This window comes from Sorex fumeus, unplaced genomic scaffold (genome assembly GCF_029834395.1).
Source record: "Sorex fumeus unplaced genomic scaffold, SorFum_2.1 ptg000008l, whole genome shotgun sequence".
NCBI classification, from domain to species: Eukaryota; Metazoa; Chordata; class Mammalia; order Eulipotyphla; family Soricidae; genus Sorex; species Sorex fumeus.
Window position 1 is genome coordinate 59717831 of NW_026606065.1, and position 7145 is coordinate 59724975.

The 7145-nt window shown below is 38.0% G+C and overlaps 1 non-coding gene across 1 annotated transcript; it reads right to left on the reverse strand.

Moving 5' to 3' along the window:
• Positions 1-6089: 6089 nt before the first annotated feature.
• On the reverse strand, positions 6090-6196 carry LOC130019471 (U6 spliceosomal RNA). The gene has a single exon (XR_008791799.1). It is a non-coding gene; the product is annotated as a U6 spliceosomal RNA (small nuclear RNA).
• Between the last annotated feature and the right edge of the window lie 949 nt (positions 6197-7145).

Sequence of the window (7145 nt, forward strand, 5' to 3'; positions counted from 1 at the left end):
TTTGTAGTCAAGTTGTAGCTTGATAGAAGCTATAGTCTGGTGAGAACAGTAGGTTGTGCTTGATTTCAAAACCATTTCTGCTATCAGAGCGATAGTACAGTGGGTAAGTCTTACATGTGGCTTACATGTGGTCAACATGGGCTTGACCCCCTGTACCACATATGATCCCCAAAATCCTGCCAAGAGTGATCCCCAAGATATAAAGTAACAAAATATGAGGTTAATACCCAAGAATAGCTGAGATCAGCACCAGGAGGATTACTCCATAGCTTAGAGGCCAGTTGGGCATTCTAGGGGAAAGGGCAGCTCAGATAGAGAAGGGAGCACCAAATAAAGGGTATTTGGAGGATCCTCCCAGGAGGGGAGACACGTGTTGAAAGTAGACTATGGACTGAACATGTTTGCCACTCAATGCCTCTTTTGCAGACCACAACACCCAAAAGGAGAGAGAGAACACAGGGGATTGCCCTGCCACAGAGGCAGGGGGGGATGGGGGTATGGGGGTGGGGAGGATATTATCCATGGTGGTGGAAAATGGGCACTGGTGGAGGGATGGGTATTTGATCATTGTATAATCGAAACCCAAGCATAAAAAAAATTGTAAATCTACAACTGTACCTCATAGTGTTTCACTAATAAAAAAAAAAGGTGATCCCCAAGCCTAAATCCTGAACACTTCATACAAAAAAGGGAATGCAACAGTACATGGGTAGGTTGTTTCCCTTGCACGTAGGTCATCCAGGTTCAATCCCAACGCCCCATATAGTCCTTTACATGTCAAGAGTGATTCCAAAGAACAGAGCATGGAATAGGCTCTGAGCACTGATGAATGAGATTCTCCACCCACAAATATAACATTTTCTGGCTTAAAGACAATGTTTGAAATCTGGTAATAAATACTCTCCTGAATGTCCGCAGTGCATGAAACAGTCACTTAAAATATATATGAAAGACAGTAGCAGAGATAGTAAGGAGAGGGGCTGCTTTCCTTGCATGTAGTCAGCATTTTGGTTCAAATTCTCAACCTTGTTCCAAGCAATTGCAAGTGTGATCCTTCAATATAGTACTAGGAGTAAGCCTTGAGCATTGCCACATGGAAATCCCAGTCCAACAGGATAATAAAGGCTTCTTCATTACCTCCCTGTGAGTTGTGATTGTAAAACTACTGGAAATATTAGTGACAGGGAGAGACAGAGGGAGAGAGAGGAAGGGAGAGCATAAGACACAGAAAAAGCATGACAGAAGAGAGATTATTAATAGAAATTTCTTATAAATTTTCTACACAGAAATACAGTACAATTATTCTGAGCTTCATTGATCAAAATATAGCAAATACAAGAAATAAAAGTAATGATAAGGGATGTTAAAGTTACAACATTTTTATAGCAAACATTATATTCTTAGCAAAAAAATCTATCTTATTTTGTATTTTTATAATTCTGATTTTTTTCTGGAATAAAACAAAATGGTATCATAATTTTAAAATTGTTTACAGATTTTAAATTATGGTATTTATTGGCTATAGACTTGGTTTCATTTTACATTGAAAGTAATAGTTAGAAGTGAAATTTTAATCTCTAAATTGTAGGCCATAAATATTGTTTGGATATTTTAAAGAAAGAAAATGCAAATTCCTTTCTCTCCACCCCAAGTAGACCCTGAGTTGCCACCCATGAATGCCTCCAGCTCCTCAATGGCACACAAACCAATCTCAGAACCCAGGGGCTTCTCGCAGAAATGCTTCTGGATTGTGAATTAAGCTACGGCCCCATGCCACCTTGAGTGGGAAAGGGCATTGTCCCTTCCACCTTTTTCCCTTGGCAACATCGTGACTGCCATCTTTCATATCCTATTTGACAGAGAGGTATGTGACAAGACATGCGGAGCCAAACGGGACAGGGGGTGGAACCGGCCCTTTTCCCTACCCTATGAGACTCTGAGTTGAGCTAAACAATGACTCCTCCAGCTCCTGAATAGCCATGATCCTAGAGGCACACAAACCAATCTCGGAACCCAGTGGCTTTTGGCAGAAATCCCTCCCGAATTAGTTACTAAAATATCAAAAATCCAAAATTGCGTGGCTGCGTGAATTCATGTGGCCGTCGTAATCAGCAATAGAAAACAAATTAATGATTCCTTTTCGGCATGTCTGATTGGTGGGGGAAAATTCCAAATAATAATGGTGGGTATTCTGTCAAAAAATTGAATGTAATCAAAATAGAGAGAGAGTAAAGTGGAAATCATCTGCCACACAGGCAGGGTGAGGGTTGTGATGGGAGCTATACTGGGTTTCTTGGTGGTGGAAAATGTGCACTGGTGAAGGGATGGGTGTTTGATCATTTTATGACTGGGACTTAAACCTGAAAATTTTATAATTGTTATCATGGTGATTCAATAAAAAAAAGAAAAAAGAAGAAAAGAAAATGAAAAAATTGAGATAGAAAGCAAGAAGATAAATCATTTTTCATGACTCACCTTTAGTTTCAACATCATTTATTAAGAAAGCTAAAATAATATTTCTACTGAATTTTTGAATAGATCACGTCATGCTGAAATGAAAGCATGCACTTGACAGATTTAACATGAGAAGAACTTTATATTGGTTGCATAGTATTACAGGCTTTTTAAAATACAGAAGTCAATTATTTCTACAATAAATTACTTAAAATTATTGGATGGTGAATTTACACCTAAGTTTCACATGACCATGATTAAATCCTTTTTTTTTTTTTGTTTTGGTTGATTTTTTAAAAATTTTCTTAGTGAAACACCAGGTACAGTTGTAGATTTACACATTTTTGTGCTTAGATTTCAGTTATAAAATGATCAAGTATCAATCCCTCCACCAGTACCCATTCTCCACCACTACTGATCCCAGTACCCCTCCATCCCCTATTCGCCCATCCCAACCTGTTTCTGTGGCAGGGCATTACCTTTTATTTTCTCTCTAATACTGGGTGCTGTGGTTTGCAAAAGAGGCATTGAGTGGCAATCATGTTCGGTCTATAGTCTACTTTCAGCAATGCATCTCCACCCTGGTTGGATCCTCCCAACACCCTTTATTTGGTGCTCCCTTCTCTATCTGAGCTTCCTTTTCCCCTAGCATGTGTGGCTGGCCTCCAAGCTATGGACCAAAACTCCTGGTACCTATTTTGGCTATTCTTAGGTGTTAGTCTCCTATTTTGTTACTTTATGTTCCGCAGATGAATGCAATCTTTCCCTGTCTGTCCCTCTCTTTCTGACTTATTTCACTTAGCATGATACTTTCCATGTAGTACCACTTGTATGTACATTTTATGACTTCATCTTTTCTAACAACTACATAGTACTCCATTGTGTAGATATACCAAAGTTTCTTTAACAGGTCACCTGTTCTCGGGCACTCAGGTTTTTTGTCCAGATTCTGGCTATTGTAAACAGTGCTGCAATGAACATAGAAGCGCAGATGTCATTTCAACTACACTTTTTTGCCTCTCTGGAATATATTCCAAGTAGTGGTATTGCTTGGTAAAATGGGAGCTCAATTTCTAATTTTTTGAGAATCATCTATACTGTTTTCCAAAAGGGCTGAACTAGTCAGCATCCCCACCAGCAGTGAAAGAGGGTCCCTTTCTCACCACATCCGTGCCAACACAGGTTGCTTTTGTTCTTTTGGATGTGAGCAAGTATCTGTGGTATGAGATGACATCTCATTGTTGTTTTGATCTGCATCTCCCTGATAATTAATGATGTAGAGTATTTTCTCACGTGCCATTTAGCCATTCGGATTTCTTCTTTAAGAAAGTTTCTGTTCATTTTGCCTCTCCATTTTTTGATGGGGTTAGATGTTTTCTTCTGATGAAGTTCAACCAGTACTTTGTATATATCCTTGATATCAACCCCTTGTAGGATGGATATTGGACAAATATACTTTTTCATTCTGTAGACTGACTTTGTATTTTGGTCACTGTTTCTTTTGAGGTGCAGAAGCTTCTTAGTTTAAGATAGTCCCATTTGTCTATCTCTGTTTTCACTTGCTTGTCCAGTGGCGTGACATCTTTGAAGATACCATCAGCTTCAATGTCAGGGAGGGTTTTGCCAACTTTGTCTTTAATGTACCTTATGGATTCTGGTCTGATGTTGAAGTGTTTAATCCATTTTTATCTTACTTTTATACATGGTCTTCGGCAGAGATCTGTGCCCATTTTTTTGCATGTAGCCATCATGTTTTCCCATCACAATTTGTTAAAGAGGCTTTTCTTGCTCCACTTCACATTTCTTGCTCCCTTACCAAAGATTAGATGATCATATGTTTGGGGGAGATATCAGTATATTCAGTCCTGTTCCACCGGTCTGCAGCTCTGCCTTTGTTCCAGTACCATGCTGTTTTAATTATTACTGCTTTGTAGTAGAGTATGAACTTAGGCTGGTTGATTCCTCCCATTTTCTTTTTTCCAAAATGATTTAGCTATTCGTGGCGGCTTACTATTACATATGAATTTCAGGAGTGTTTGCTCCATTTCTTTGAAGAATGTCATGGATACCGTTATTAGGTATCCTTCTCCTGGTTCGGGCTCCTTTTGTTGATCCTTTTCTAAGATCTTGAGTTTTGAAGTCAAGTTGTTTATGTAGGCCCTTTTCTCCCTTCCTCAGAAATGCTTGCAGAGCTATAAATTTTCCCCTTTACATAGCTTTCGCTCCATACCATTGGTTCTGGTAGCTCGCGCCTTCATTTTTATTTGCTTCCAGGTATCCTTTGATTCCATCCTTGACTTGCTTTCTGACCCACTCGTTCAACATTGAGGTGTTTAGTTTCCAGATGTTTGATTTGGTTCTCAGTGTCGTGTATGATTCATTTCTGTTCCCAGTGCATCATGGTCTGAAAAGATTGTTGATACTATTTCTATCTTCCTGATTCTATTCAAGTATGTTTTGTGTCCTAGCATATGGTCTATTTTTGAAAATGTTCCATGTGCACTGGAGAAGAATGTGTATTCTTTCTTTTTGAGGTGTAAAGCTCTGTATAGAACTATAAGCCCTCTCTTCTATTTCTTCTTTCAAAGCCAATGTTGCCTTGCTGAGTTTTGGTCTTGTTGATAAATCCAGAGGTGATAAGGCAATGTTGAAGTCTCCAGCTACTATTGTGTGACTAACAATATCCTCCTTAAAATCTGCTAGCTGTTGTTTATATATTTAGCTGTTCCATCATTAGGTGTGTATACATTTAAGAGTTTGATTTCTTCCATGCACATATCCCTTGATTAATAGTAAATAGCCTTCGCTTTCCCTTCTAATCTTTTTCAATCTGAAATTTCACTGTCACTGTCACTGTCCTCCCATTGTTCATCAGTTTTCTCGAGTGGGCACGGTAACGTCTCCATTTTGAGACTTTTTGTTACTGTGTTTGGCATATCAAATACGCTTGCCAGGCTTTGCCATGTGGCCGAGATACTCTTTGTAGCTTCCCAGCTCTCCAAGAAGGGCAGAGGATTTGAACACGGGTCGGCTGCATGGGCTGCATGCGAGGCATGCACCCTACCAGCTGTGCTATCGCTCCAGCCTCACCTGAAATTCATGTTGTCAGATACTAATATGGCCACCCCATCTTTTTTTTGAGGGAACTGATTATATTCTTTGGGAACTGTTTGCAGGATTGTTTTCCATCCTTTAACTTTGAGTCTGTGTTTGCTCTGACTGTTCAAATGAGTTTCTTGTAGGCAGCAGAATGTTGGGTTCTGTCTCTGAATTCATTTTGCCACTCTGTGTCTCTTAATTGGTAAATTTAGACCGTTAATGTTGAGAGAGATTATTGTTATGAGGTTTTGTGTCATCTTTCTGTAAGAGTCTGTTGTGCTTGTAGGGTTTGTCTTGTTTTATTTTAGCCCCTTTACCCTTTCTTTTAAGTTTGGTTTTGAGTCTATGAAGTTCCTGAGCTGCTGTTTATCCACAAAATAGTGTACTTCGAGTTTGAGTGAGAGTTTAGCCAGATTGAGTATTCTTGGTGAAGCGTTCATTTCAGTGAGTTTTTTCACTATATCTCACTATTGCCTTGGAGGGTTTCCTCTGATAGGTCTACTTTGAATCTAAGGGGTGCTCCTTTTATGTGACTTAAAAATATGGAATGTTTCAGGAATTTGTGTGCCATCCTTGTGCGGGGGGCATGATAATCTTCTCTCTATCATTCCAATTTTAGTGTATGTGCTGCCGAAGCGAGCACTAAATCCTTTTTATTTTAAAAAATGATTCTATATCCAGACATTTTCTACCAGGGATAGACAATTATAGGGTATCTAGATACAAAATATATAGAGAAGAGAATTGAATAATACATAAAAAATGAAGTCAATTTCATTATATTTCCATCTTTTACTCACTAAAAAATTATGAAAAATAAGTTGTAGAAAATGGATAAATGAATTCTACAACCCTTACAAGTCACTTTCAGCACAACTACAGAAGTTGTGAATATTACTAAGAAGGACATACTCACTGTAAAGTAACAGTAAACTAAAATCATACATGTGATATTCTCTAATATGATTATATTCTGTGGGAACTGTTTGCCAGTGTCTATTTATAAATCTTGTATTTGTGATCTATTTCATTATGTCTGGTATGAGTTAAATTCACTAATTGTGTGAGTACTACTATTAATATTTATTTTAATGAGGATTACACTTTTCTTATATATATTTGCATTCATGAAGTCATAAAATATTATTAAGTATTGAATAATGTGCCAAACTCTTGGAGGCACTGGAAACATAGAAATGAATATAAGCAGTGAAAATCTCTTTGGTGGAAATGCATGGTAGGGAAAATAATGAATACAAAATATATGTTAAAAGTAATTGCACAGTATAAAATAAAACTAAAATATGAAATATTAGTTAATCTTCTTCATGCATCAATCATATCATGAATTTCATCAGAATGTTTTATCTTGATTTGGTGTAGTTTTTGATTTGCAGGTCATGCCTTTCTTTTCTTTTTTTTTTTTTTTTTGCTTTTTGGACCACATTCAGTGATACACAGGGGTTACTTCTGGCTTTGAACTAAAGGTATCACTTCTGGCAGTGCTCGAGGGACATTATGGGATGCTGAGAATTGAACCCAGGTTGACTGCATGCAAGGCAAACTTTTACCCACAATATTATTGCGCCAGG